At 39.1% G+C, this 10,302-nt stretch overlaps 1 protein-coding gene across 1 annotated transcript in view; it reads left to right on the plus strand.

The window, feature by feature from the left end:
- The window catches only part of LOC123971410 (cytoplasmic FMR1-interacting protein 1 homolog), a 1,205,200-nt gene that overhangs the window by 756,582 nt on the left and 438,316 nt on the right, over positions 1–10,302 (plus strand). The window lies entirely within an intron of this gene.

The following is a 10,302-nucleotide window of genomic DNA, read 5'->3' on the forward strand; positions in this document are numbered from 1 at the left end:
AGATGGGCCAAGACCATACAGCGGTTCAACGGGATAGGTTCCACTCAGAACAGGCCTCACTATGGTCAACCAAAGAAGTTGACTGTACGTGCTCAGCGTCAAATCCAGAGGTTGTCTTTGGGAAATAGGTGTATGAGTGCTGCCAGCATTGCTGCAGAGGTTAAAGGGAAGGGGGGTCAGCTTGTCAGTGCTCAGACCATACGCTGCACACTGCATCAAATTGGTCTGCATGGCTGTCGTCCCAGAAGGAAGCTTCTTCTAAAGATGATGCACAAAAAAGCCCACAAACATTTGCTGAAGACAAGTAGACAGGGGACATGGATTACTGGAACCATGTCCTGATGACATTATAAACTTATTTGGTTCAGATGGTGTCAAGCGTGTGTGGCAGCAAACAGGTGAGGAGTCCAAAGACAAGTGTGTCTTGCCTACAGTCAAGCATGGTGGTGGGAGTATCGTGGTCTGGGGCTGCATGAGTGCTGCCGGCACTGAGGAGCTACAGTTCATTGAGGGAACCATGAATGCCAACATGTACTGTGACATACTGAAGCAGAGCATGATCCTCCCTTCGGAGACCAGTATTCCAAAATGATAATGACCCCAAACACACCTCCAAGACGACCACTGCCTCGCTAAAGAAGCTGAGGGTAAAGGTGATGGACTGGCCAAGCATGTCTCCAGACCTAAACCAGCATCAAATGGAAGGCAGAGATGGGGACTCGAGTTAGAGACTCGGACTCGAGTGTGACTTAAGTCGCACACACAGTGACTTGAGACTCGTCCTCAAAAGACTTCAGACTCGACTCGGACTCGAAGTGCGGGACTCGTGAACAATGTTTATTTTTTAGGAAACTTCTGATGAGCTTGGTGTTAGTCCCTCCCCCCGTTACCTATAACCTGCCTATGTAAAACGTAGCATCTGCTGCGCACTGCTGCATGTGAGAGAGGACAAACACAAACACCATAGCTGCTGAGCCATTCATCATAAACTTTGGCTTTAAACTTCATACAACAAGACCCAAACAAAGAAGCACTGAACACAAATAGGTTAGTAACCATTGGTGAGTAAACACCACCAGCTCAGCATTGGCCATCTAACGTTAGCTTGCTTCTTGCTTCAGCTACGACCTACGAGAGGTTTACTCCGACTGTCATTTGTTATGAAAAGATGAATGAGCGTTTGTTTACTTGCCAAATTTGTGGTGGTCGATTAACGTAATCATTTACGTCCCGCTGGCTGCCATCACCTTAATTATTACCGTTGGCTAGAAAGAGGTTACAGGTTTATTGTTGATCATGTAACGTTATAGTTTTATTTAGTTATAACGTTACACTGGGTTTAAGAGTCTGGGGAGTGTGTTGACTTACAGTAGTCAATAAGCTGTCAATAATTGCAGTGCACATTACATGGTTGTGCTCTGCAAGTAAAAAACAGGTTACAGTTACAGTATTTCTTATAGCTATGCAGTTTTATAAGCAACCTGGATTGAACGCAGCAGGTGATACAACATTCGTAATAACCACGAGAGACTTGACTTAGCTCAAAGACTTGTGAGCATCTCTGGTGGAAGGTGGAGGAGCGCAAGGTGTCTAACATCCACCAGCTCCGTGACGTCATCATGGAGGAGTGGAACAGGACTCCAGTGGCAACTTGTGAATCTCTAGTGAACTCCATGCCCAAGAGCCACTCAGTCTCACAACCTTCAAAGACTCAACCAGTTTGGACGAGTTCAAGCAGCTGAATTTTATGGGTTTAGAGATTACAGCACAGCCTAATCACAGTGTAGTACTACAGGGTGGCCCCCCTGTGTGAAACATTTGACCTTCTGTGGACTTAGCAAGCATAGCAGATAGGTATCATCAACTCAGTGGAAATCATTGACTCTGATTCCATAACAATTCTCATAAGGAAAACAAAACATTTAAGATGGATTATAAGAGGCAGAAGAGAATACATTATACTGCTGTGTAGAGGGAGGTGTGATTTCATGATTTTTAAGAAAGTCTTGCATATAGGTCAAATAAGAAAACACATTTCACATGTGTTTTCTAAAAATCTAAAAAAAGTCCACAAGATTTCCAGGAAGAAAAACATACTATATAATTACAAGCATAACTACAGTACATAACAACTATTTTATTAGCGTGTGGGTGGAGGGACGACGAAAGCAGTATTCCAAAGGTTAAAGGTAAGCCACAGCTGATCTTTCCATCATATATCGGTCTTTTGAAGTCACATGAGAAAAAACCATTGCATCAAACCAAATGGGTTAGTCAATAAATAACTAGGTGAATTGTAAAATAAAGCCACCTCAAGATGCCTCTTTATTCTTTACTGTGCGTCACACTGCGAGTCTTCAGCCGAGCTGGTCTCACGAACATTACGTGTCACATTACTGTGTGCACTGTGGAGAGGTCAAAGTCAGAATGCAAAACACTGTTGAAACCAATCAAATACCCATTGAACATAATATTACTGGTCATAAATGCACAGAAGCTAAACCCTTGGGTGCTGGCATAAACATTTATCAGTAACTCATGATATATAGATATTTAATCAATAATAAAATACGTGCTGCAGCTGGCTGCTAATTAATTGGTACAGTTACGCAATATTGGAAGAAATAATGAAAATGTTTATTTATTACCAACCAATAACATCACTACATGACAACCATTTTGGTTTGTATTGAATATGAAGTGAAGATTCATGCTGCATGTGATGGAGTGGAGTAGAAAAATGCGATGAAATAAACTTTACTATGGTATTTTGTACACACAGTTGTGGATCCAAGCACTTTAAATGTGAGTTTTCTTTTCTTTATGCATAGTTGCTCCAAAAGTGAATTTAATAAACTTTAAATTGCTTGAAAAATCAAAACATCGGTCATTGTGACATTAAAATATCAGTTGTTGAGTGTAGAGCAAAAAACAGGGAAAATAACATCCAAATCATAAAAATTATAGGTTGAATTTTGAATTAATTTACATTCAAAACAAGATTTTTGCAAGTTTATCATGCAGAAATACTTTCAATTGGTTCTGACCTTGTTAAATCTTGTAATTAATACCTTTACCTTTAAAAATGTGCTATTTTGTGAATGTTTTACTTGAGGTTCATTACATTTTTAAGGCTCTCATATGAAAATGAATTATAAATGCCTCAGTGAGTACCATATATTGTATGCATGTGTATCTGTATTGTTTCATCAGGTTGTGTCTGATAATGTTTTTTTGAGGGGTTAATGATGGCTATTTGTTTTGCTGTACACTGTGTAACTGATAATGCCTGAGCTGCCATGTTATTGGTTGTTTAGTCATCTAGTTGTACAATGCAACGATTGCTGGCTACAACCTGTTGTTTTGAAGCACAAGAATATACAGAATCAGTTGAGAATATCACGTTATTGGTCTTTCAGACCATGCTAATTAGAAGAACAAAGAAGCTCTGTAATTTGATTTATGGTAGAGATTACTAAGGAATGCACTTGTATGTTATTTTATTTACTTGTACGCTTGGGTCTTAAAGTGATAAAAGAGGCTGAAGAAGAGTATTAAGACATGCAGCTAAGGGTCTTAAAAATCTTTTACATCTAGGGGGATCAAAATATAGTATCACACATAAAACTAACTCTGGTGACCAAAGTAGATTAAATACATCATTTTAAGGCTGTCTTTGGGGTTCATTTTCAGAGACTGAAGTCCAATTTCAAAAGAAAACATCATCTCCAAAGTGTGTGTGAGTTCGTCTTGCTGCAAACACCCATGCATGTCCCACATTTACCATAAAACCCACCACTGCTCCCAGGTCTGACATGACCAATATAGGCAAGAATTGCATCCCAAACATGTATTATCATCATCACATCAATAATGATCCTACATGTAAGTATTTTACAAAACATCTACCAGTTTTCAAAGCATTTTTCATGAACTCGGTGAACCTTTTTTTTTTTTTTTTTTTACAGCATTCAATCAGTAGTGATTATTTTATTGCAGTTAGGGAGTAACTGGAAAAATATGATCCTAGCTTCATCACTGACTCATATTCATGTCTTTTATTTTAGATGTAAAACGCTATGTTGTTACAGCCATATCTCTAGTTATAAACGCAGACTGATAAACAATGAATGTGTGCCAGAGTTTAGGCAGGTGTGGAAAAAATGCTGTACAGTAAGAATGCTTTTAAAATTAGACATGTTAAATGATTATATTTCTTAACAAAATGCAAATGCAACTATGACCTGGATGACTGAGAATCTTCATAGACATACAAGCATCAACAGAGCATCAAACACAGATCTACAACTGACAATACATACTAGTAAGAGCAGCAATAAATACTAGTAAGAGCTCACAGTACATATCACATCAATGGGGTAAATACCTAGGGAAGGAAGTAAGAGTTAACAAAAAGTGCAATCAAAACAAAAAGTGCAATCTATACAAGATCATTGTAGGGGATAGAAGAAGAAGAGCACAGGAAGTGCATGTTAGACGTTAGGAGTTAGAGGTGTTATAAGAGAAAGTGTTCTCGGAAGAGATGAGTTTTCAAGAGCTTCTTGAAGTTAGAGAGTGACGCCCCTGCTCTGATGGCATGTGGTAGCTCGTTCCACCATCGTGGTGTCACAGATGAGAATAGCCGGGACTGGGATCGCTTTGTGTGAAGGGATGGCAGAGCCAGGCGGCGTTCGTTGGAGGAGCGTAGCGGCCGAGAAGGAACGTAAGTTTGTATTATGGAGTTTAGGTAGATGGGTGCAGACCCAGTAGTCACTCTGTATGCAAGCATTAGTGACTTGAATTTGATTCTGCACAAGTTAGTCATACTGCAAAAGCAAAGTCTCTTCCAAGCAGACATTTCAAGGTAGGGCTGGGCGATATGGCCATAAATGTTATCACGATTAAAACATTTCAGATCGTTCAGTATCGATAATTATCACGATATATGTCAAATCATTATTTCTTTGAAGTTTAAAGGCAGATTTTTGGTGCTGAGTGAAAATTGAAGAAACCAGATGGTTAATTATGTGGTTAAACTTATCTTTATGGTCAGAATGGGACAAACACTTGATGCCAAACAGTGGAACACTTCACAAATCTGAGGTAGAACATTCAAAACTATTTTTTTTTTACTACAAATATGATTACTAAATCTTTTTTCAGGCCTTTTTTCAACAAAATAAATATTTTAATAGTAAAATTAAGTGCCAATTTGTTCGTGATTCAAAGATTAAAGGATTAAAGCAAATATTTATTGACGATATAGTGAACATTTATTATATTGATATTGAGGAAAATTATATTGCAATAATTATCATTATTGTTTTATTGCCCAGCCCTATTTCAGGGCAGACACAGGTTTCCAGATGTGCTGTCCAAGCTCATTTGAAGAAACACAAAGAAACGGTCAACACTGAAGACCACAGAAGCATTGGTCAGGCAAGAAAGCTGCAGATGATGGACACATTACTTCCCCTCGCAATCAGAAGATGTCCAGCAGCGACATCAGCTAAGCACTGGCAGAAAACAGTGGGACCCTGGCACCACCAGAAAATTTTCCCTGGGGTGGCCAGATGGGGTCACTGAAAAACCTGGGGTGGCACACTAAAAGCCATAACTGAATTTCAGGAAATCTATTATGCAGTAAATAGACTACCTGAAAAAAATATGTAAAAATATGAGTTAAGGAATCACAGACTGATTCTTATTTTACAGGTAATATTACTAATTGTCTGGTGTCCACAGACTAAAACCAGTTCAGTTAACATTTTGAATTCCATAAAATCCTGTTTAATGTGTTGTATTAGGCAATTAATTGTTCTACAAATACACTAATTGGCCTTTTCCTTAAAAAGACAAATACAGCTTTTATTTGAAGGAGTGCATTGACTGCAAAGAACGAAACATTTACTGGGAATAAGCCAACTCAAAATTACAGACATCACACAGCATAGAAGTTTTTCTTTCATATAAGACTAGGCTCTATAAAAAATTTAATTGAAATATACAAATATGTCTGTATGGAGTTGTGTAATTATTTATTACCATACTATTTCATTATATTGGTGATATTGTTGTTACACACAACTAAGAAAGTTATTCTTGAAATATTCCACTTTTGTACCACAGATTTGACCAGTTTTGTATTTATGTGTAAAAATGGTGGGGCACAAACTATTTTAAAACATAGATACAAGTAAAACTGTAACACTATGTCTTGCTACTGTGTCAACAAACGAGATGGCTCCACAAAACACTTAAGGAGAGAGAGAGGGGAGTGCATTTACACAAGTTACAGTACCACTTTCACAGACCTAAATTAAGAATGCCATATTTAAGGCGACACAACCAAGCTCAGAACAAATGAGCCTACAGGGACATAAGCAAACAGCAGTGAAATCAACACCACTCAAGTCAACCACGACAAGCACAGAGAGCGTTTTAGGGATCCAGACACTTTCTTTTCCACAGAGATCCTGCAATCAAAACGGAAAAAAATATGCGCCAATATTTATCTCCTTCCCGGCTTACTACCTTTCATACAGCGCAGCAAGCCGGCATATTGGCATAATAATCCCAGATAATAAAGCAGCATGAAAACAGCTATATGACAACAACATAATGACAACAAACGCAATCTATAGCCTAATATCAAACGATCCAGCACAACGCTTTGGCCCATGCATGGACCAGCCGCACAGAGTCAGGGTGATAAGATGCTTTCACTCACCACATCTTAAGGCTCACTTGAGGAGAAAGGCGGCACGGCGGTGTTTCCTCTGGGCAAACTTCTGGAGGAAGACTCTGAAGTTTTTCAGAGTCCGCTGACTCGTTGTGGCCCCTCGGTGCTGTTTAACATTTTCCTCCCGCTGTTCTCATGTTTTGCAATCCTCTCAGAAAGATTAAGTTGAAGAGGGACACAGGAGGGTCTCGCAGCTGTGCGCATGGCGCTGTAAGTGGCTCCAGTGTTAGTTGGACGTTAGCTAGCTGATAGCAATGGTGCTAACCTGTTGCTATCTGCAGACTAGCATAGTTCTCAACACACAGTACAATTCACAAAACCGTGTAGAAGTGTGATAAACGTATTATAAACTAGCCAGACTACTGACTGTCTCTGTATATTAGTTAAACTACATTGTTCTTTCTTCTGCAGCTGGTCGCTACCTCCACAGTACACACACACTGGCCGCAGCAGGCTGACAGGAGCACCGACGGCTTCGTTGCTCCGATCTGCTCTGCCAGATAATCCCGCCCCTTGACCAGTCACAATTTTAGAAATGTGATTGATGTCTACATAGACGAATCGGAGGCCTCTCTTAAAATGCAAACCCAGGGCATTTTTATGTATATGCCCTGGCAGGGGGGGCACTGGGATGGCCACCAATTTTATTAGGTTGGCCGTGGCCACAAATAAAGTCCTACACAGAGTACTGGTAATTATGAATCTGACTTAGTGAAATCATTAATTGTGACGTTGCAAACTCTGAAGTCTCCGAGCTGATCAAATGCATCTGTGGTAAATAGATGCAAATATACAGTGTAAGCCACAGTGACTTGCATAGGTGTGCAATAGCCACAAGACCTTGTGAGAGGTGGCAATTTGACACCTCCTATGGGGCTTCAAAGTGGAAGTTCTCAGTAAGTGATTGTCACATTTTTATCTTTAAAAATTTCTACAAACATCTATGCAAAATGTTTACCTAGACCATCTTAATATTTTGATTTGCAGCTGTTAACTATCATATATTGTTAAGTTTAGATCACACTATTTCCAATTAACATAGAGAACTGAAGAATGTGATTTATTAAGTATAAATATATTTAGTCTTGTCCATTTTATATAAGAAAAATTATTAATAATACACAAGCAATAGTTTAACAATTTAAAATCTTATCTTGCATTCACAAAAACAGTAATATTAAAAGGTTACAAATGTAACAGTTGTTTTGTCTGTCTGTGAAGATTCTCAGTCATCCAGGTCATAGTTATCCAACGAAGGTTAAAGTCAAGGGCAACTGGTGCTCCTGGTTGCAACCAGGAACACTAATGAACCAGCAGTATCGATGACCCTGGCGAACAACCCCACTGAGGTTAAATAGCTGAGTTTCCCTACCAGTCAGTCAGAACTGAAGAAGTCCCTTGGATGAGGGACGAAACGTCTTCCAGTATCTTCAACCAAGTCCAGTTGCCCTTGACTTTAACCTTCGTTGGATAGTTGTTTTGTATGACTTAAAATAGTGTGACTGTTATTTCCTGTAGAGCTGGACACAAGCGCTTCATCTTAATCTTTACTTGTAAAGACAAGATAGGTAGACAGTTATTGACAGCAAAGACAACCCAACTGCCATAAACATACTGAACTCTGAGATCACCTTAGCATGATAACCTCTCTGCTATGTAGCAATAATGAGGGTGGCAATGTGCCATGTTTACTCATATGTGCAATATTAATCAATCTGCTAGAAACTGCGCTGTAATAATATATGCCAAGGGCGTGACTTTGTGTTGAAAAATTAGGGAAATTGAATAAACATTTAGCTCGCGAGACATCTCAATACGCAATATTAGGGCCACGGAAAGAGGTGAAAAGATTGCACAATGATTTAAAGATATCCTCAATGCAGGGATATATAGGTGGGGTGTCTGAGGGAACCTCCCCCAGGAAATTTTGATCTTCTGCATTCTGGTAAACGTGTCTCCACCAATTTATGGTGGAAATGTTTTTATTTATGATGAAGGAAACATGAAAATTCAGGTAGCACGTAACTTTTCAAAACATATAAATATAATAGAATATAAGTCAACCTTTCTCATGTAATATCATGAGAATATGCCTCCCTGCTGAGGCAACACATGATTTAGTCTTCCCTCCTCTTTTGTCATCTTCAAAGGGAGAGAATGGAAAACATGGCCAAAAAGAAACTGTGCGAATAAGTTACTGACTGGTGCTGCACGTTTTGGATCATTTTATAATCAGTAGCTTGTTTTTTTTTTAGCTCAAATAACTTCTTTTATTATTATATTTTAATTGCATGTTTTCTTAATGTGAAAATAAACCTTTCTAAAGGTTCTAAATCTTCATTTGTTATTTAACTGCAAGCTATATTTCAGAACATATTATGCTTTTAAAAAGTGGTGGGGACAAAATCAGCCATTTCATAAAGTGGTGGAGACATTCCTCCACATCCCCATTGTAAATGACAGCTATGAACTATGCTGACAGTAATCTATGATGCTAGACACCTATTGACCACTCAAGTTAGCTCTATGTATATTTATTATTAAGCTCTTATTTCCATTTCTTATTGAACTGTACTACTTGACATACGTTTTTTTTTATTGTGAATTCTAATCCACCAAACAAACTCAGAAGCAGCCGTCACACACGTAATTAATTGCCTTAAATAATCTTTACCCAACTCAGGAATATCCCCATAGTTACAGCCCAGCTAACTGTCCTCACCACAGGTGTTGTGCAGAGTTCTACATGCCTGCCAAGAATTGCATGCACCTTGTAGGAGATAACACTCATATATGCTGACAAAAAGGGAGCCTACATCTGCTGTAGGTTACCAGCCTAGGATGTTTATGTACAATGTTAGTTGGAGGTGTGTGGCACTCCTCGGCAGGCAGGAGGAACCCCCTCAGCTCTCTGTCTTTCAACCCTTCATGTCCCTCCGGTTCAAGTGCAGCCATTTATAATAGTACCTGACAAGTGTCTAACTGAACAGTCACTCCATTATAGCATATAGTCAAATGTAACATTGCCCGTTTGGCAAGTTTAATGTTAACTTAATGTCAGCTAACTGAGAGATGAGCCAATACTTTCCAACTTCTAACAGACACATATTGTATTATTGCCCTAATGTCTAACACTAATCTAATACATTTGAACTTCTCTCTTTTTGCTGACTTCTCTTTGACTCTATAAACTGCGGTTAGCACACTCTCGCTCACTTAGCATCGTTAGCACAGCTTGGGGCGGCTCGTAGCTCGCTAATTAGCTTAACGAGCTAAGCTAACAAGCTATGTATGCTGACACTGAGATCTGTGTATTATTGCTAACACGTCAATAAAAATTCTGCGACTGTCTTAGCTGAGTGAGGCTAACAGACAGCACGCTTCTAGCAGTGACAGCGGCAGCTGCCACCTGTCATTCAAAGCGACCACGCCCCTAATAATGCAGAACTTTAAGGCTTAATATAATTTAAGTTGTCATGAAGGGCAAAATTAGCTATATACACTAAAAACATCTTTTGTACCAGGCTATGAACATGTTTTTTTTCTGCTGTGAAGTCAGG

The sequence above is a fragment of the Micropterus dolomieu genome, linkage group LG05 (genome assembly GCF_021292245.1).
Source record: "Micropterus dolomieu isolate WLL.071019.BEF.003 ecotype Adirondacks linkage group LG05, ASM2129224v1, whole genome shotgun sequence".
Lineage (NCBI taxonomy): Eukaryota > Metazoa > Chordata > Actinopteri > Centrarchiformes > Centrarchidae > Micropterus > Micropterus dolomieu.